At 35.2% G+C, this 22,849-nt stretch overlaps 1 protein-coding gene across 2 annotated transcripts in view; it reads right to left on the minus strand.

Moving 5' to 3' along the window:
• LOC148946365 (oligosaccharyltransferase complex subunit OSTC) overlaps positions 1-22,849 on the minus strand; it is a 40,234-nt gene that overhangs the window by 15,718 nt on the left and 1,667 nt on the right. The window lies entirely within an intron of this gene.

A 22,849-nucleotide genomic window follows, 5' to 3' on the forward strand; every position in this document is an offset into this window, starting at 1 on the left:
ATTTGAACTAATCAACATTTTTCTTTTGTCGTGTCTGAAATAAAAATGTCATGTTAAAAAAGCAATTTTTTTGGTACTTGTTCTACCTGATATTCTTCATCTAAGTAAAAGTGTAATTTTTTTTTTGTTCATGTAAGAAATTCATTTAGTTTGCAATCTGTATAGTAATATGATGAAAATGGTTCTAGGCGAATACCCCCCCCCCCGCGGAAAATACCCCCTGAAAAATAACCCCCGAAAAACACCCCCCCCATGAAAAATAAGGCTTTCCAAATTTGAGAATTTTTTTTGTTTAATTTCTGTAGGGGGAAGGAATTTTGGTACTTGTGTATTATGCGCTACTCACTCAAGTTTATGCTGTGTAAAATTCGAGAACACACCATTTTTTTTTTAGTTTCTTCGTTAATTTATAAATAAATTTGCGATATAGATTTGCACATTAGGGGGGGGGGGTAAGCATAGCGGGTCTGCATGCAAAATGTGTTTGGTACAACTATTCTGCATATTAGATAGATAGGCAAATAAGTGTATTTTAAAGCCAAATATACGGCCATGAACTACTACTACTACTACTACTAACAACTCATCGCAGCACCAAGCCGCCTGAGGCCAACAGCTATGCACGCTCCTCCTCCACCCCAATCTATTCAAAGCCTCCCTTTTTACACCCGCCCACGAAGTTCCCATTTCCTTTAAATCTTCCTTTATGACGTCTTCCTACTCCAGATGAGGACAGTCTGCTATCCGTTTAGTCCTAGACGGTTGGCTGAAAAGAACAATCTTCGGCAATATGTCATCCTTCATCCACACAACATGCCCTAGCCATCTCAACCTGTCTTTCATTATAGACCAAGAAAGCGGTATTGAACCATATTTTTTGTATAGCCTATTGTTTGAAATACGGTCAGTCAGCCGGGTACCCAGAACAATCCTTAAGCAATTTCTCTGGAAAACATCTAACAAATCTTCATCCGCTTTTCAGAGCGTCCTTGCTTCAGAGCCATATTTGACCACTGTCATCACTGTAGCTTCTAATATTCTAATCTTAATTTGCAGACTTATCTTCCTATTCTTCCAGACTTTTTTAAACTGTGAAAAAACACCCTGAGCCTTGGCTATTCTACTTTTAACATTTTCACTGCTCCCACCATCTTTATTAATAATACTACCAAGGTAAGCAAAGCTGCCAACCTGATCAATCTTTTCATTACCCAACGTCACCTTTTCATCTTCACTTATTCCTAGCCTTAGTGACATAGTCTTCCTAACATTAATTTTCAAACCAATACTAGCAGCCTGAACTCGCAAAACCTCTAGACTTGATTCATTTTGCTCACACTTTCATCTAGGATGCTTAAATCATCAGCATAATCCAAGTCCATGAGACTTTTTCCTTCCCATTTGATTCCGTGGTCTCCCATTGCCTTTCCTGTGCTCCTTAAAGCAAAGTCCATCAAAATAATCCATATAAAGGGGGATAGAACAAAACCCTGCTTAACTCCTGATTTAATACAAAACCGGCTGTTAACCTCATTTCCTACCTTAACCGCAGCAGTGTTATTCTCGTACATAGCACTAATCACTTTAATGTATTTGTCTGGTATACCATACAAGGATAAAACCTTTACTAAAGCTCCTCTATCAACAGAATTGAACGCTTACTCATAATCTATAAAACTGAGGAACAAAGGTGTTTGAAAACTCAGGCACTTCTCAATTATTAACCTAAGGGTGAAAAGTTGGTCGACATATCCTCTACCTTTTCTAAAACCACACTGTTCTTCTCTTAAAACTTTGTTTACGGCATCTCTCAGTCTTAAAAGTATCATATTACTAAGAAATTTTCTACCTAAATAGACCAGACTAATTCCTCGAAAATTACCACACTCACTCTTATCACCTTTCTTATAAAGTTGCTCAATTAAGGTTTTCCTAAAATCGTTAGGGACTTCCCCTTTTTCAAAAATCACATTCATAATGTTATTTCTAACCTCAGAGCCATTATATTTAATAAACTCATTTACCAGACTATCAGCACCTGGGGCCTTATTATTTTTTTATCCTTTTAGTACTGTTGCTAATTCCTCCTCACAAAACAAATCTTCCTTCACATCCAAGGTATCACAAACTTTTTCATTTTCCTCTATATTTTTTCCTGCAACTCTATCTCAGTTAAGCAAGTTCTCAAAATGTTCGGCCCATCTCGCTTTAGCTTTTTCCTTATCGCTAATTGCCACCCCATTCCTATCTTTAACTGGGACAAGTCCGGATTGACTACTCCCTCTCAATTTGTTAAAGTGCCAGTACAATATTTTACTATTATGCCGTCTAGCTGCATCTTCTAAATCCTCGGCAATTTTATCCATGGCCTCCACTTCGCACCTCCTTAGTTCATATTTCAATGCTTTCTCCACTTTCTTTACATTTCTTTTGTTTTCATGCGATCTATCACTCAGATAATTCTTGTACAAGTCCTTTCTCCTTTCTATGAAACATAAAGCTTTTTCACTAATATTCTTAGCTGCAGTTCTAGCTTTCTTCCCTAATACACCTTCAGCAACTTCACAAATTATTTTTCTAAAATTATTCCAACCATCTTCCACATTATCAAATTTTAAACTCTCAAGTTTAGAATTCAACTGTTCCTGGAAAGTTTCTCTCAAATTCTTATCCTGGAGTCTACTAACATCATAACTTCTCGGGAGGTAGTTACCCTTCCGAATCTTCAGCTTTAAATTAACCCTTGACACTACCAGTTAGTGATCTTTACTTTTAACATCAATAACAGCACTCCTATATACTCTAGTATCTTGTATTGATCCTGCCAGTCTTCGGTTTACAATAACACAATCAATAAGGTTTGCTGTCTTACCTTCATGTGAATATCATGTTAGCTTATGGGCCATATTATGACCAAACACCGTATTGGTTATAACTAGATTGTTATACCTACAAAATTGCAAAAGTCTGTATCCATTACTGTTTTCTTTTCCTACACCAAATTTACCTAAGCTGGGATACCATCTATCCCTATTTCTACCAACCTGTGCATTAAAATCTCCCAGTAATAATATCATATTTCTACCTCGGACCCTGTCTATTTGATCCTCTAACTGTAAGTAAAATTCATCTGAGTCACTAGCATTTCTGTCAGTTGGTTCTACAGGGGCGTATACTACTATAACTAATACCCTGAACTTTCTAGTCATAAAATGAGCAATTAGTATTATATTATAAATACCTTCCCAGCCTAAACAAGACTTAGCAGCTTCCTTATTCATCATGAGCCCTACTCCCTGTCTATGTACCCCATCCTTCCTGCCTGAGTAAACAAATTCTATGTCACCTATTTTCATGCTTCCTACCCCTGGGATATGAGTTTCTGAAACTCCTAATAAATCCAGTTTGAATCGTCTGCATTCATCAGTCAAAACAGTCATTTTTTAACGTCATAAGATTCCAAGCTCCAATTTGCATGTTCTTTAAATCACTGAAATTACTTTCGCCTCAGGAAAAGCATTTATGCAGGATACCAGTGCAGGACGGGGATCACTGTAAGTAAGGAGCGATCCGTCTCAATAGTAACCGAAGCTCTATAAAAAAGGAATTTTGATACCAGTAAATACATCAAAGAAATTGGATCTTTATGCTGATTTCAAATATATAAGTTTCCTCAAGTTTAGTTTTGCCCATCAAAATTTACGAGCCTGAAAATATGTGTCTCAGGCCTATTTTCGAAAAAAGGAGAAAACGACCCCTAAAAGGGATAGAATCTTAATGAAAAACAAACCACAAGATTAAGCGCAGCAGAAAACCCTAGTGTAGATGTTTCAAGCTCCTATCTGCAAAAATGTGGAATTTTGTATTTTTTGCCTGAAGAAAGATCATGGATGCGTGTTTATTTGTTGTTGTTTTTTTCCCAGGGGTGATCGTATGGATCGAGTAGTCTAAGTAGTCCTTTCTGAGCAACAAGAAAAATTGGAGGGCAACTTGGCCGCCACCCACGCTAACGTTTTTCCCGAAGTCACCAAATCAAAATTTTGAGATAGCCATTTTGTTCAGCATAGTTGAAAATTTAATAAATATGTCTGAGGATGACTTAATCGCCCATACTTCCCGGGGGAAGGGCTGCAAGTTATGACCTTTGCCCATTGTTTACATATAGTATTGATTATTGAGAAGTATACATACGTTTTCAGGAGGGATTTTTTCTGGTGGGGGGGGGTCAGTTACGTGGGAGGATCTTTCCATGGATGATGTTTCCTTGGGGGAAGGGACATTTCTATGAAGGGGCCACGATTTCCCAGCATTATTGAAAAAAGATCAGAAATTAAAAAAATAGAACAAGTTTTTTCAACTGAAAGTAAGGAGTAACATTAAAACTTAAAACGAACAAAAATTATTACGTATATTAGGGGGTTCGCCTTCTAGTCAATACCTCGTTCTTTACGCTAATTTTTTTAGTACTTTCAGAAGAGGTATCTAGTCTAATTAAACAGGCTTTGTGATTCGAACAAAATTTACACAAATACACAAGTAACAAAACTTTTTCCCCCTATAGAAATTAAAAAATAAAATTCTCAAATTTGGAAAGCCTTCTTTTCCACGGGGGGGGGGGGGGTATTTTCCGGGGGGTAAAGCATTTGGAAAGTTTGAAGTTAGAAAACAATTCTTTCTAGGTGTATAGCCGCTAAAAAAATACAGAAAAATAGCAATAATAATAATAAAAAAAAAAAAAAAAAAAAACAGTAGCCTATAAAGTAAATGTAATCTTTCATTTAAGTGTTTTTTTCCAAGTGTTTTTTTTTCAATGACGGTTTATCCGAGTATTAAATATTATTATTAGGTTTATTTAGTGTTTCATTTAAGTGTTTTATGATGATCACCGGACGCTGGCAAGGCCCCCCCCTGGAAGTTTAAGACTATAGGTCAATTATAAGGAAACAAATGGAAAAAGAGCAGAAGAGGGAAAAAACATAAAAAATGTGTGTTACCCAGCTTTTATTAAAAGTTAGAGTCTAAAGGCATTAAATATGTTGGTGTTTGATACCCAAATTCAAAACTATCGATATTGTTACAAAATATCCGTCCAACACTTTGGCATTGCTCAGCAGAACGGATTGCTGGGAGTTTATATCTTAGTTCTTGTAAGTAGGCTATTGTTTTCCGTATTTTTTTGTAATTAATTACTTTTTTTTCATTTTTATATACTTTTATTTTAACTGACATATTTTTTCCATTGCCTTAAAATAAATGTTTCTAAGCTTCATTAAAAAAAAGTTTTTTCAACTAAAAGTAAGGAGCAGCATGCTGGTAGATATGGGAATGTAACATTTTAGCTGAATAGAGAAACAATTTAATTAATTCCTACTCCCCCTTCCTCTTTCAACATTTATCTGAAGCCTCATGAAGAGTACGCAGTTTGTCCATTAAAATGTACATTCTTAGGAATCTACCCTACCCCCACCCAAACAATGACTCACCCACCTCATGATAACTGATACGCACTTACAGATCAGATCACCAAACGTAGCCTATTTTCATTAAAAATAAAGCAAATCAACTTGGTTGAATCCAGTACTGCCACCATGTGGCATTGCTTCTTTTGCAACCGAAAAGCCTAAAATATAGTTATTGATACTTTTAAATTAATTAGCTTCTCAGAATTTTTAAATTGATTGCAAATTCGTCCTCTTCGGGGTAAAGTCGGTGCTTGATGCCTTGAAATAGAAAGGAAAATAGATTTATCCATGGCCCAATCTGTATCGCCACTTAAAAAAGAGAATTAAATTCACGTTTGAATGAGCTCCTTCCCAAATATTTTGGATCTTGGGTTTGATGCAATTACCCCTGTGAAAAAAAAAACATATAAACATGCATCAACTATGTTTCTTGTGGAAAAAAAATGCGACATTGAACATTTGGAAAATTGGAGCTTGAGACTTCTATGGCAGGGTTCTATGATATGATGTATCTAATAAAGGGATCTCCAATAAGATCAACTGCTTTTTTGGTGGTGTTTCCCCTTTTTTCAAAATTCATGCAAATTTTTTCATGTTTTTGGCTTTGGATCGATAATAAATGTAACAATAAACTGAAAGAATTTTATATATTTAAAGGCAGCATAAAAAGCCAATACTGCCGGTGTAATAACTTTCCTGAGATTTCCAGTTTTAGTTTTGGTGAATATTCGTACAAGTCACTTTTTATTTTCCGCGGGGGTTATTTTCCGTGGGGAGGGGGGCATTTTCCGGAAGATTAAACAACCCCCATTCACTATATTCATTTATGTTATTTTACATTGTTCATGACCGTATATTTGGCTTTAAAATACACTTATTTATCTATCTATCTAATATGCAGAATAATTGTACCAGACATATGTTGCATGCATACCCGTTATGCTTACCCCCCTCCCCCTAATGTGCAAATCTATAGCGCAAATTTATTTCTAAAGTAACAAAGAAACTAACAAAAAAAAACAGATGTGTTCTCGAATTTTACGCAGCGTAAACTTGAGTGAGTGGCGCATAATACACAACTACCAAAATTCCATGCCCCTACGGAAACTAAAAAAATAAAACTCAAATAAAATTTTCAAGTTTGGAAAGCCTTATTTTACACGGGGGTTATTTTTCGGGGGGATTTGCCGGGGGGTAAACGCCGGCCGCTGATGAAAATATAATACCTAGCCTAACCAAACTTAATTTTAATTCAAAAAAATTTTAATTCTGAAAAAGGCTTATGCCTTTCTGGATTAGGTCATAAGGATTGAGCATCAGAGAAACAGGTTCTACTTAGATGAAGAATTTGAAGTCAGGGCTCACAAGTACCCAATTTTCTTTATATAATTTTGGTGAAAATTATTGCTAACTAAAAACAAAGGAATCAATTAAAAGAATTTTGATCAAGAAATATTTTCACATAAAGCAAGGGAAAGAAATTAATAATACTCATTGAATTTTGTATAAGAAAACATATTTCCATATTTACCAAACCAATGGCAGTTGAATTTTGGAAGAGATCTCATTTCAATAAACATCTAGAGTTTGTGCCCGTTTTAAGAGAAGTTGACAGCTTAACTTATGTAGTTAGTATTATTAGTGAAGATGTAGTTAATGTGTAAAAAGTAGAATAGTGAAAGTCCAGGGTGTTTTGTCATAGTTAAAAAAAGTTTAGAAGAATGGGAAGAAAAGCTTGTAAACCAAATTAAAATATATAATCAAGAAACAGCAGCAACATCTTAAGAAATTTATAAACAAAAATTCTTATGTATGTTTATCTCAAGTTATCAGAAGGAAACCCAACCAATCGTGCACCAAACCATCTGGATTACACTGTAGTGTTTTTTTGCAGATGGTGAAGACCTCTCTTCACAAGAGTACAGACGGTCTGGTATTTTGCTTTCCTTTTATTGGCATTAAAGCTTCTTTAAATAGGCAATGCTAAGAACACCCCCCAAGGTCCCCCCAGACCCAACCGCAAATATCCCGAAGAAGAGCCACATCTATCCTATCTTGACTGGTCAAGTTATCAGAAGGAAACCCAACCAATCGTGCACCAAACCACTCTGGATTACACTGTAGTGTTTTTTTGTGGATGGTGAAGACCTCTCTTCACAAGAGTGCAGACGGTCTGGTATTATATTTTACATTGTATTCACATGCATTTGCTGTAGGTCACACAACAAACAAATGCAGTGAAATCCTCCAAGCCTCTAGTAAATGTAAAAGTTCCCATCCTAAAGGAATGTCAAATTGTAAAAACGATCAGCCTACATGTATAAATTGCAAAGGCCCTCATGAATCTTCCAATAAAACGCTATGCCCTGTACATAAAAAAACGAGCCTTAACACTCCAAATAGCAACAGATTCCTTACCTTTTTGCGGCTATGGAAGCAAATCCAAACCAACCACACCAAACAAAACCCTTAATAAAATCAACCGATACTATCACAAACAGAACTCCCAAGCTCAACCATCCCAATGCAACAAGCACCCCCCCCCACAAGACTCCATCATCAAAACACCCCAGCTCACATCCCTATTGGAGAGAATTGCCAAGCCAATAAACCTCTTCATCCAATGAATGAGGTTTGCCTGCCCCACCCCCTCTCCCGGAAATAAATTAGAAGCATTACCAGGAATTAATCCCATATCTGACAAGCTGAATAAACAACTATACATGCCAACTCCCAATATATGCCTATTCATTCTAAACTGCAATGCAGTTCAGGCCATAAACATACAACAACCACAGAAAAAAAAAATCATATATGAATTAGCAAATATCTACTAACCCAACCACATGCTTATTCAAGCAAAAAAAGATCTGGCTTTGACTCTAGTTCGAGTGAAATCTCCTCCTTCGGTGAGAGACTACTTCAATTCGAAAATAACCCAATAGATGTTCTTAGTTTGATTAATAATTCAGTAGGTCAGTCTTACAAATCACCATCAAATCCCCATTTGTCAGTTAGTAGTAAGTATGTATCGGATTTAGATCGAGTATCCAAATGATATGGTAGTTTCTCTGTGCTTCAGCTTAATGTACAGGGCCTTTGTTCTTCATTTGATGAGTTGAAAAAAATAATGCGTAGTGGCCACCCTGATTTTATTGGTCTTTGTGAGACTTTCCTTGATTCGAACAATGAATATCTATTGCATCTCTATGGGTACAAGATGGAATATTAAAATCGAAGTAGGATGGCACGAGGTGGCCTTGCTATTTATGTTTCAGAATTTCTTCCGTACTCTGTTAGACGTGACCTGTCAAGAAATGAAGAAGGAATTTTTGAATCCATATTTATTGAGATTAAAACCTAAGTTAAAACTTTGATTGTTGGCAATATATACCGGTCTCCTAGTGGGTCTGTTCCCTCTTTCCTTCAGATTCATGATGAGGTTTTGGAAACAATCCAACTTCATTCATGTGAACTTGTCAGTATGGGTGACTTCAACCTTAATTTGTGTGACCAGAGGTCATCCTCGTCCGTGGAGTTTCTTTCAACAATGCTCACTTGCGGAACATTACCTTCTGCATGCATTCCAACTCGCATTACTAGGACTACTCATTCTTTGCTTGATAATATTTTTCATTGTTGACCTTAGTGCAAAATTCTGTATTGACGAGTGATATCTCAGACCATTTTTCCTGTTTTTTCCACGTATGATTTTTCCGATGTGTTGCCAAAGAGGATCCAAGGAGCTAGTTTATTCTCATTAAAATTTAATGATCAGAGTTTGCATCTTCTTAGATGTGATGGTTGGCGGGTTGTTTGTGGAGTATTTCTGAAAATGAATCTGATATAGATTCTTTGTTTAATTCGTTTCATGATTCATTGAAAGAAGTTACCTTAGATACATGTGATACAGTCCCAGTCGAATCCGGCATCGAAAAGAACAATCCCTTTGAATCCTTGGATGACTCCGAGACTCCTTAAAAGTTGGAGGAAGAAAAATAATCTTTGGAAGGCTTACAGGCCCTCTAAGCCATCATCTCGTGACTCTCGACTTCAACTTTTCAAAGCTTATAGAACAGTTTACTGTTCGCTTTGCCGAAAAACCAAATCACTATTTTATTACAGAAAATCCTCTGCGTGTGGTAAAGACATTAGGAAGGCATGGCAAGTAACCAATTCTGTTATCAGGCCATCTTTTCTGCCTCCTTCTGTCCCTTCAAGTATTGTGATGGAAGGCAAAAATGTAGAGGGTGAGCTAAAAGTTCAAGATGCGTTTACTTCCTATTTTGCTAATATCGGCAAAACTACAGTCTCTTCTGTAAGTCCTTCTTCTTCTCTACCTGACTTTAGGTCTTACCTTGGACCGCCTAGTCCTAAATCAACAGCATTGGAGCCTGCCTCTGAAGCTGAAATAGCCAGAATTGTCAATGGTTTGAGGGGTTCTTCATCTTCTGCCCCAGACTGTATTCTGACTAAGGTTGTAAAGTTCATTCTTCCTGTCATCGTTTCTGCCCTCACAAGACTTATCAATCTTTTCTTTGAAAATGATGTTTTCCCAAGTGCTTTAAAGCGTGCTCGCGTTATTATTCTTTTTAAATGTGGATCAAGGAATGATCCTGCAAATTATCGTCCTATATCCCTATTATCAGTGTTTAGTAAAATTTTTTTTAAAAGCAATGCTTTCTCGACTTCTTGATTTTCTTTATTCTAAACACTTTTTTCATGATTTTCAGTTTCCTTTTAGGGCGAAGCACTCAACTGAGCATGCATGCGCAACTCTCTTGAATTATTTACATTCAGTTCTTGACTCTGGTCTGATACCTGCTGCTCTTTTTCTCGATGTACGAAAAACATTCGACTCATTAACACCCAAGATTCTTCTTTAAAAACTGTCCCATATTGATATAAGAGGGAATGCTTATTCTTGGTTTCTATCATATTTATCTGGTCCAGTCATCTCAGTTGATCCTGACTTTTCTAACCCTTCTGAAATAGAGTTTGGCGTCACACAAGGATCTGCCATTGGACTGATACTCTTTTTAATCTACGTCAATGACCTTATTAATGCGGTTCAAAAATTTAAAACCTACCATTTGCTGTTGCCTTTGTCTACCAGCATCCGTCACTAATTGTGACAGGAGTTCGTCCTTACCAAATGCACTTATTGGTCTTGCTGATGAAAGTACTCTTGGCACAGCTGGTAGAACTGAGTCTGATCTTCGTTCAAAGATGAAAGTCCTTTTTGAAAGAGTTATCCAATGGTTTGATGTAAATTATCTTGCCTTAAATGTCAGGAAGTCATATTTTCTTATTTTCTCCAGAGTTTCAAAGGCTTGCCCTGACTTAAATGAAATACACAAATCAAGAGATTTTCTCAGTAGACCTAAGGATCGTTACGTTTGATTCCTAGGCATTTTGCTTGACGAATCTTTCCTTCAAGCATTATATTGACCCGATTAAGATGAAAGTCTCAAGGAGTCTTGGAATCCTTAGAAAGCTTAAACACGTATTTCCAGGGTCGATTCTTAGAATCTTGTTCTACAGCCTTGTTCAGTCTTATGTTTGATATTGTTCTGTTATTTGGATGTCAACTTTTCCCTCTTTTTTGATGCCAATTTCTAAACTTTATGATAAAGCAAGGACTCTTATAGAGGAAACTAACCAATCATCCCTTAAACCTTTGCTTGATTTGAAATCTCTCGATTTTCTTTCTTTTTCTTCTTTAATTTTTTTACAGTTTGCACAGCCATCGTCCTGCTGCTCTGTGTAATAATATATCTTGTAATTGTGATCAATCGACTTGTCATGTCTGCACTTCCAGCAAATTACAGATTCTTTATACTACATCAGTGAGTTATGATTTTAACCTCTGACAAGGTGCGACAGGATCTGGAATACGCTCCCTGTGTCTGCACGAAGCTGCCACTCGTTTGGTATTATGTTAGAGAATTTCTAGCTAGTAATTAAGTTTTTTCCAGTTTCCCTTGGAGTTGATGTCTCTGGATTGAGTTGGATAGTTATTTGAGTTGGTGAAATCATGTGCTACCCCTAGCTAGCTTGTCATTCTGAGGATTATTAAGGTGGGCGACTGGATTTTTTTTGAATTTTGTTTATATTTTTTTTTGTGTTGGTATTTCTTCTCCCCTGTTCTTTCCCAGCCATGGAGCCTTAAGGGGGAGATTTTGTTGAAGTAGTTTATTGTCTGTTTTGTCTGTTGAAGTATGATTTTTACTGTTAAATAAAGAAATCAGAACTCAGAACTCCAAACAAAGCTAAACATTGACACACAGTCATATGAAAATTAAAGCAACGAAGCAGCACATTCCAATACTTCAGTGGAATGTAAGATCACTTTCAAAAAATAAGTTAAATGAAATAATATCCTTTTGAATAATAATTCCATTAATATTGCTTGCCTCCAGGAAACTCATTTGACGCAAAACCAACAAATCAAGTCTCAGGGATATACTATCCTGAAAAAGGACAGGTCACCAGAGAGAAAAGAAGTTGGTGTAGCTATAATAATAAATAATAATATCAAATTTTATGGAATAAATTTTCCAGATTTTTTAAATGATGTTGATACAATTGATATCAATGTTTGGCTGAATAACACCAAAACTCACATAATTTGCTTTTATAACCCTAATGGCCAAACTACAGATGCCATAGATTTCTTCAGTTATATAAGTAATTCTAATATGCTAAAAAATATTATTATTATTATTTATTGAAAACCTGTCTTATTACAAAAAGGAAATGACAGAGCACTAAAAAAAAAAAATTGCAAAAGATCACTATGCGACTTTTACAATGTAACTAGTGTATAAGGAGTTGGTTCCAAGCATGTTTTATTAACAAAAGTGACAGAGCACAAAAAAAAAGAAAAAAAGAAGGGCACTATACTTTCTAAGACGAAAGACAATTAGAAAACACAGAAATAATGAAGAACACAGGCACTTGTAACAAAAATGAAGAAGAGGAGCGTTGACAATGTATATAGATGTGGCTAGTGTAAAAGGTGTTGTTTCCAAGTGTGGTTTGAAATCTTTTATTTGTGTTTTTCTATGAGCTTTACAACAGCTATAGTACAATCTGCTATGTGAAGTCTATTGATGAGCTTTTAATTGCGTGTCCAAATTGGATATCTCAGTAAATATTTTGCAAAACGGAAGAAGGTTGAAAGGATTTTCAATTTATCAACATGTGTAAGAACCTTCCAGAAAAATGCAATATAGAGGATGTGTGGGAGAGCAACAGTGCTGTATAAGGTTGACAGATAACGGCGATTAAAACAAAGCTTAGCAGAGACTATGGAAGTGTATGAAGCTGATATGCGGCGTTTGATGTGTTCTGTTAAAAGATGATGAGTGTGAGAAATTGTATTTCCAATGGGAATGCCAAGATAAATGATTTGGTCGGATGGTGGATCTTTGAATTCCCAAGTACAATTTCATCATGAAGGGTGCCTTTCCAGTTAAAAAGGACTAGGTCAGTTTTTTCAGCTTTGAATTCAAGACCAGATTTTAAATACTCAGTTTGCAGTTTTTGAAATGTTTCAGGAATTTTGTCCAGAGTTTGGCTAAGGTTAAAAATGTCATCAGCATAAGTGACTAAGGAGATATCATGACCAGAAGGAATGCATCTGACACTGATCTTGAGCCTTGAGGACATAGTTATTGAAATAACAAGGTGAGGCAATTATTTGTGGAAATTTTAGTGTCCACAGCTATTTGTGGAGGGATAAGCCAGCAAATAAAGCTGATAAGTTTATTGAATGTTTGACTTCAAATAGTAATGAATTAGCAGTTGCTACCCCTCCAAATCTAAATACATATTTTAACCCCAAAAGTAGCAATTTTTCCACAATTGATCTACAAATTGTGTCAGCAAATATACTGAATAAAATTTATAAAAAAAATTCATAACCTCTACACAGGCTGCTTTGCCATAGTTTCTTCTCTAAATGAACCTGCTAAAATTCTGCCACATACTTCCAAATATATAACACCAAAAAAAATTGGACTATGTTCCAAAATAAGCTTAACAATGAAATTACAAGTCTCACCCAAAAATCAGATATTTCAACTGTAACAGCTGACACAAATGCTGAAGCTTTGGCATCCATACTAATAAATACAGCTAATTATGCTATCCCCAAACACACTCCTAAAGCATGGTGGACAAATGAGTGCCAAAATAGCTGGAGAGCAAAAAAGGCAGCTAGGAGAACATAACTAAAAAAACCGTCTCTTACTACATATTTAAGGACATTACAAGCGGAGCCTAATCTCAAAAGGACTATACTAAATAATAAATATAATTACTGGAATAATTTTGCAAATAGTCTTTCCAGAGAAACACATGAGCCAATTATACATAAACTCATAAGCCACATCTGTGTGAAAAAACTTACCCCAACCCACTACAGTATGATCTAATACATAATAATACCTATCATGAAAATGATAATGAAAAGGCAAAGTTATTTGCAGCTCTTTTTACAAAAAAGCTAACATCAAATAATAACAGCATCACATCCCCAATTTTGATAAACCCGATCTACCAGCCTTGTCCAGGATCAGAGCATATAACCCGTCTATTTTCAATTCATGAAATGAATGATGCAATGCAACATATTAGGGTCACGGCTACTCGTAGCTAAGATAACGTACACCATACATGGATAATGACGCTCACCCCTTATTATAAACAGGAGCTCCTAAATTGCTACACTCATGCATGGGATGCATCTACATTCCGCAATGTTTGGAAATGTTCATCCCTCCTAACGATCTTAAAGCAAAATAATCCTTAATATGACCATGAGTCTTATAGGCCTATAATGATCACTCCTGTGCTGGTAAAAGCAATGGAAAAAATTATTTTCCATCGACTCCTTTGGATTGTCTATAATAATCATATGATACTTCATACTCAAACTGGTTTCAGGAAACACGACTCCTCAACAGATGCTTTTATATTTTTAACAAATGCAATAAATGAATCCCTATCTAAAAATAATGTCCTAGTTGCTGCCTTCCTAGACTTTGAAGGGGCATAAAACAATGTGAACCACCACATCCTTTTAACTAAACTTGCAAGCTTTGGTTTACCCCCTAAACTAGAATCTTTTACAAAATCGTTCATAGAAAATCAAAGCTTCATTGTTTGTGTAGGTTCAGCCTCCTTACCTTAAAATACAATAACTGAAGGTCTTCCACAGGGTGTAGTCCTGAGCTGCTTTCTCTTCTCCCTCTATCTCTGGGAAATGAACCTCCCTCACACCAATCTACAATATGCTGATGATCTGGTACTATGGTCAACTGGCAACACCTTTGAGATTGCATATTCAAAGTTGCAAAGATCACTATTCCAACTTTAAAATTTTTCTAAAATTAAGATTTACCCATTACACCCACGAAGTCAAAAATAATCAAATTTCACCATAGAAGAAATAATATTAATGCAAGGCTACCTTTAAATGGAACAACTATTCCAGAAGATAATAAAATTAATTACCTAGGTCCCATTCTTGACCAAAAACTTAATTTCCACCGTCATATCACAAACACAATAAAAAAAATATACTATAGAAAATTAAGAATAATAAAGACTTATTTCCACACCCTGGGGTTGTAAGGAGAAACTTTACTACAATTTTATAAATCACATATAAGACCCCATATTGATTTTGGGCTCATTGTTTATGGTGCTTGTGCAAAGATACAGATGCAAAAATTTAAACAACACAAAAATAATATAATCTGTCTCATATTTGGCCTTAGGAATCTCACAAGTGCTAAGTGTCTGCTTACTGAGAGTGGATTATCAAATATAAATGAAAGACAGTTTTCTTTTGATAGATTAACTATCTTACAAAAATGGAAGCCAATAGCTCACATACGCTGCATAACTGGCTAAGAAATCAAGCCATGTATAGAGGCATTGCAAATGAATTTGCCAACACCCAGAAAAACTTCCCAGTGCCAACAAAGTCTATTGCACCTACTTTCCCCCAAACCCCTCCATGGAGTTGGTCAATTCCCATAATAAATACTAATTTCTCAAAGTGGACTAAAGAACTTATCCCTATTGCTTTCATTCAGAAAAAAATTACTGAACTTAGTACAATCAAACAGTTTGTAGTAACAAACTGTAAGTAAGGAGCAACCCAGCTCATAAGTAACCAAAACTCCAAAAAACAGAATTTTGATGCCATTAGATATGTCAAATAAATCAGATTTTTATGCTGATTTCAAATATATAAGTTTCATCAAGTTTAGTCTTACCCATTAAAAGTTACGCGCCTGACAAAATTTGGCTGATTTTCAAAAAAGGGGGAAAGACCCCCTAAAAGTTATAGAACCTTAATGAAATTCACACCATCATATTCAGCGTATCAGAGAATCCTATTCTAGAGGTTTCAAGCTCCTATCTACAAAAATGTGTAATTTTGCATTTTTTGCCAGAAGAAAGATCACGGGTGCGTGTTTATTTGTTTTTTTTTTTCTTTTCCCCAGGGGTGATCGTATTGACCCAGTGGTCCTAGAATTTCGTAAGAGGGCTCATTGCAACGGAAATTAAAAGTTTTAGTGCTCTTTTTACGTGACCCAAAAAATGTAAGGCGACTAGTCCCCCTCCCACGCTCATTTTTTCCCAAAGTCACCCAATTAAAATTTTGAGATAGCCATTTTCTTCAGCATAGTCGAAAATCTAATAACTATGTCTTTTAGGATGACTTAATCCCCCACAGTCCCCAGGGGAAGGGCTACAAGTTATGAACTTTGCCCAATCAAACAGTACTGAACTTAGTACAATCAAACAGTTCGTGGTAACGAACTGTAAGTAAGGAGCAACCCAGCTCATTAGTAACCAAAACTCCAAAAAACAGAATTTTGATGCCATTAGATATGTCAAATAAATCAGATTTTTATGCTGATTTCAAATATATAAGTTTCATCAAGTTTGGTCTTACCCATTAAAAGTTATGCACCTGAGAAAATTTGACTTATTTTCGAAAAAAGGGGGAAACTCCCCCTAAAAGTCTTAGAACTTTAATGAAAATCACACGATCGGATTCAGCATATCAGAGAACCCTACTGTAGAAGTTTCAAGCTCATATCTGCCAAAATGTGGAATTTTGTCAGAAGAAAGGTCACGGATGCGTGTTTATTTGTTTGTTTTTCCTGAGGGGTGATCGTATCGATTCAGTACTCATAGAATATCGTGAGGGGGCTCATTCGAACGGAAATTAAAAGTTCTAGTGCCCTTTTTAAGTGACCAAAAAATTGGAGGGCAACTTGGTCCCCTCCCATGCTCATTTTTTCCCAAAGTCACCCAATTAAAATTTTGAGATAGCCATTTTGTTCAGCATAGTCTAAAATCTAATAACTATGTCTTTGAGGATGACTTAACCCCCCACAGTCCCCAGGGGAAGGGCTACATGTTATGAACTTCGCCCATTGTTTACATTTTGTATTGGTTATTGGGAAGTATACAGACATTTTCAGGACGGATTTTTTTCTGGTGGGGGGCTGGAGGAGGGTGTTACTTGGGAGAATCTTTCCGTGGAGGATGTTTCCTTGGGGTAAGGGACATTTCTATGAAGGGGGCACCGGATTTCCCAGCATTATTAAAAAACAATCAGAAATTAAATTTAAAAAAAAAACAAGTTTTTTCAACTGAAAGTAAGAAGCAACATTAGAACTTAAAACAAACAGTAATTATTAGGTATATGAGGGGGTTTGCCCCCAAGTCTATACCTCGCTCTTTACACTACAGTTTATTTTAGTGCTTTCAAAAGAGCTATCTATTCTAATTAAACAACCTTTGCGATTCAGGGGTTTGTGATTTAAACAAAATGTTAACTTTAGCGTAAAGAGCGTGGTATTGACTAAGGAGAGAGCCCCCTCATATACCTAATAACATATACGTAATAAAAAACAATAAAAAAACAAGCAATACAGCTCAATAGTAATCGAAACTTTTAAAAACGGAATTTTGATGTCAATAAATGTATCAAAAGAATGGGCTTATAAGGCTGATTATAAATATATAAATTTTATTAAGTTTAGTATTACTCATCAAAGGCTAAGAGCCTGAGAACATTTACCTGATTTTTGAAAGAGGGGGGGGGGAACATCCCCTAAAATGAAATAAATTTAATCAAAATCACACCGGCAGATTCAGTGTATAAGAAAACCCTATTACATAGGTTTCAAGCTCATATCTGCAAAAATCTGCAACTTTGTATTTTTTGCCAGAAGAAAGATCATGGATACGTGTTTATATTTTTTTTTCAGGGGTAATTGTACCGACCCAGTGGTCCTAGAACATCAAGAGAGAGATCATTCGAACAGAAATTAAAAGTTATAGTGCCCTTTTCAGTGACCAAAAATGCTGGAGGTTAACTTGGTCCCCTCCCACGCCCCTTTTTTCCCAATTTCGTCTGATCAAAATTTTGAAATAGCCATTCTGTTCAGCATAGTTGAAAAATCCAAAAAATATATCAAACATTTTGTGGTAACAAACTGTAAGTAAGGAGCAACCCAGCTCAATGGTAACCAAAACTCTAAAAAACAGAATTTTGATACCAATAGATATATCAAAAGAATCAGATTTTAATTCTGATTTCAAATATATAAGTTTCATCGAGTTTAGTCTTAGCCATCAAAAGTTATGTGCCTGAGAAAATTTGCTGATTTTTGAAAAAAGGGGGAAAGACCCCAAAAAGCTGTAGAACCTTAATAAAAATCACACCATCATATTCAGCGTATCAGAGAACCCTACTGTAGAGGTTTCAAGCACCTATCTACAAAAATGTGGAATTTTGCATTTTTTGCCAGAAGAAAGATCATGGATGCATGTGAGCTATTTATTCTAAATAACGGTCTTTGTGATTAAGGGGTCATTTTTAATGAATTGGAACAAAATTCGAACTTTAGCTTAAACAGCAAGGTATTGACTAGGGGCCAAGCCCCCTAACATACATATTAAAAATATATGAATATAGAAGTTTGTTACATAAGTTAATTCATAAGTTACGTATATTTTTTACTAATAAAAACGTTCGTAAATAAAATTAAGCAAGTTTCAAGAAAGCGATTTAACCAAATAAAAGTAAAATTAATATGCAAATTTCGTTTTAATTATCCATGTATGGTGAGCCAAAATCAAAACCTGCATTAATTCAAAAATGTTAAGAAATTAAATAAAAAAAACAAGTTTTTTTAACTGAAAGTAAGGAGCACCATTAAAACTTAAAATGAACCGAAATTATTCTGTATATGAAAGGGGCTGTCCCCTCCTCAATGCCTCACTCTTTACACTAAAGTTTTTTATTGTTTTAAAAAATAGAGTTGTGAGAAAGAGTAACTTTAGCATAAAGAGCGAAGCGTTGAGGAGGGGACTGCCCCTTTCATATACGGAATAATTTCGGTTCATTTTAAGTTTTAATGTCGCTCTTTACTTTCAGTTAAAAAAACTTGTTTTTTTTATTTAATCACATATAATAACCACTTCCAATTTTTTGTTGATGGGTCCAAAATGAATAAGAAGGTGACAAGTGGAGCTTTTGTCCCAAACCTTAATATGGCAATGGGCAAGAGAATGTATGATAATGTGTCTATAATGTCTGCAGAGTTAGATGCCATAATCACACCATCAAAGCATCTCACAAATAATCAACCTTTGATTGCTAATTCACAAAACACTATATTTTATTCTGATTCTTTATCAAGCCTAGAGCTGCTTTCCTCAGCTTCTCAGTATAAGATGGATATAGACACTTTCCATTGTCTTAGCATTATTGATAATCTTGCTTCAAGAGACACAAGAACTTACCTCCAGTATGTTCCAAGCCACTCAGGTATAACTGGTAACCATCAGGCGGATGAAATCACAAAAAATGCTATAAATATTGACCAGCCAAGTGGGAGGCTAATCCCCATTAGAGATATTTACTGCTGGAGACTATCTGAGGTACTGTTTAATAAGAATAATCAAATTCTATCTCCCTTCCCCAATAAGGAATCAGGAAACATCTTCCCCAGGATAAATCAAAAATCATGAACAACAGACAAACCAGGGACAGAAACCCACCTAACTACTACAGTCTATCTGGTAGGGTCTCTTGGCAAGGTGAAAAAAAAAAAAACAACTAGACTACCAAACACTAATGCCCCAAGTCTGTCTCCAGAAATTCAAGTACTGTATGACTTGATAGCAGGAGTTGACAGTTCTGTGAAGCAAATATCCTCTGAAATAGCACTCCTAAGATCAGACCTTGCCCAGAAACCAAGTTTTGACAAGATGCACCACTATGTAGACAGTACATTCTTAGATAACAGGGATGTTTCCCTAAAGGCACTGAGGATCCTGAAAGTAAAGGATCTTTCTAAAATTTATCACAGAATTTGGTCTGGCTCAAATGGGCTAAATTTTCAGGCATTTTCACTTCAGTTCCCTAATTCAAGTGGCTCAGTTCCCTCCTCCCCTCTTTGCAGGTATTGTAATATAAAAAAATAGACCATTGCCTATTTGAATGTAGCACGCTGTCGTCTGTACATCAAACCCTGCAATGTAAACTGTTAAAGGGGTTCAAAAACCACAAATTCTTACTATCAGCTAAGATTCTAGCAGCCCATGCTATTACATAGAGCGCAGAACTCAATTATTATCTTCTTATATTTCAACTCTTAGAATCAAAAGATATACTGAAAGATTTTGGAGAAATTAAAACTTCATAGGAGTGGGAAAAAGAGTTAAGCATTGAATTAGGGTAGGAGCCTGCATGGTACTTATGCATTATATAATTCACACTCAAAAACTTGTATCGTAAACATGAGACCATACCCAGTTTTCACAGTGTTTTCACCAGACAATTAGCTTTGGCTTGTTGGGAAACTACATTATTTATAGCTATATTTTAATTAATATTTAGTTGGTATTTTGGTTAGGTTACATATTTAATATAATGCACTCTGACCTCCCTTCCATGACTCTTTGTTGTAGTTTTCATAATTTTGTTACTAAAGTATTGTATTTTCATTATATTTTGTTTTATTTAATTAGTAATCACCAAACGTCACTTCTCAAGTATGCATATATATAACACATAGTTACCACCTGCACTGCTGTGTTGGGCCTAGGTGGCTTGGTGGGTAAATGTTTTTATGTTCATATTATTCACTTACGCCTTTTTCACTTTTTAAGAATATAATAATTGCTTCTCTTGCAAATTCAATTATACCCTTTTTAAACCCTTGAAAATGACCAAACACTTTCTTGTTTTGGGTATAAAAAAGGCTTAAAATCTTGGTTTCAAACTTATTATGAGATTATAAATCCATTTTTACAAAGTTAAATAATCCACAAGCATCAATTTACCACAATTAATCTGGATAAAAAATTAAAAAGAAAATTTTTTCATTTTTCTATCTGCCATATTTCTACTGTCAGCTTTGATATTTTTTGACATATAGGTGAAACAGCAGTTTTTAAGCAGCCTAACTGAATAAGAAGAAAACATGGCAGATTTGTTTTGATTTTTTTTTTTACCCAACTTAATCTTGACAATCAATGTTAGAATTCACAGTCAATAGATTTACAATGAAATACTGTATGCTAGTAAGTTTGAAACAAATGGGGGGTAAGGTTTACATTAACAAACTAATCAGCTAGATAAAAAAAAAACATACCATTGGCATCAGAATTTTATCCTGAATCCCAATATAACACTCTTTTCTATTGCAAATTATTTTCAAAATTACTTCCAAGCTTCTTCAAATTTCCTCAATTTTCCTGTTTTCTTCATAGAAAAGTCATGGTGGCAATTCAATTTGAAAAATACTAAATTTTGCTGAAAGCTGTGATTTGAATTGAAATATACTAAATCCTATTGAGCAGTGATTTGATATGAAAAATACTAAATTTTGTTGAGTGATGATTTGTATTTGAGAAATATTAAACAGTTTGAATTATTATTTTTGGGGGGAAAAAACTTACCACTAGCTTCAGAATTTCATCCTGAATCCAAATATGAAATACTAAATTTTGCTGAGAGCTGCAATTTGAATTGAAATATACTAAATCTTGTTGAGCAGTGATTTGATATGAAAAATACTAAATCTGTCTGAGCAGTGATTTGATTTGAGAAATATAAAACAGTTTGAGTTATTCATTTTTTGGGGAAAAACTTACCACTAGCTTCAGAAAACACTTACCACAGCTTCACCCAAAACTAGTTTAAGTTATGACTAGGTCACTTGGATAAAAATCCAATTCTGTTGATGTTCCATTGGTATCAAATTAAAGTTTTTTAGAGTTTTGAATACTATTGAGCCAGGTTGCTCCTTACTTACAGTTTGCTATCACAAACTGTTTGAAACTAGATGCTCATAGTGCCAAAAAAAACTGTGTGTGGCATGCCAGCAGCATCGCAACATTTTGGCAGCAGCACCATGATTGATTGATTTTTGGGGATTTGGGGAACCAAATTTTTTTTTGTGCTGGCAGCATTTTAACACTTTGGTGGCAGTCAACTGGGCCTTTTATTGGCAGCATTCAGTTGATGCTCTGGCATGGCACCAGGGTCTAATACAAATACATACCACTAAATAAATTAGGTCACTTTAAAGTGACCTAGTTTCATAACTTAACCTAGTTTTGGGTGAAGCTGTACAAAATAGGTCTTCCCTGTTTAGTTTGTTCTTGATTCAGAACTAAGATACAGTTTAGAATTTGGACTTTGGTGATATTTAATCTAAAAGTTTGGAAAAAAATTCAAATTACTCAAATAGAAAAATATCATTTTCAACTGTTCTGATTTGTATATTGCCAGTTATTAGAAAATGTCTATGTGCCAGTCATGTGAAATGTCATACTATACTGCAATGAATGGATTTATAAATAATGATGAAGCAAACAACAACTTTTTCAAGACTCATGGTGTCTTACCATCAACAGTAATGTGACAAAGCTGCAATACACCATGCAACTATTATTCATCTGAAAATATGTGGAAATACAGCAAGAGCTATGTCATCCCAAAGACCAAAAAGAGAAGATTTTACAGCTATTCAGTATCTAATAGAAAAGGGAGTTTCTTGCATCAGGCCAGGATTAAGCCTCATCAAATCCTGATATTTGTAAATCACTTTCTGTTGGATCATTTCATTTCTAGTTGAGCATACATGTCCTAAATTGAGTCTTTTGGATCATTGCTAGGGGTCAATATGCCAGGAAAATTGTGTTTTTTTATTTTTATTTGATTCAGCTTCTATACTAAAAATATCAACGTTACATTTCAATCCATTACATTTTCTGTTGGATCAAATGGTTATTGAGGAACTCCAGATAAGTAAAAAAAAAACAAGCATTGACTG

Source organism: Artemia sp. Qi Xiang Cuo, chromosome 12 (assembly GCF_049724085.1).
Source record: "Artemia sp. Qi Xiang Cuo chromosome 12, ASM4972408v1, whole genome shotgun sequence".
Lineage (NCBI taxonomy): Eukaryota > Metazoa > Arthropoda > Branchiopoda > Anostraca > Artemiidae > Artemia > Artemia sp. Qi Xiang Cuo.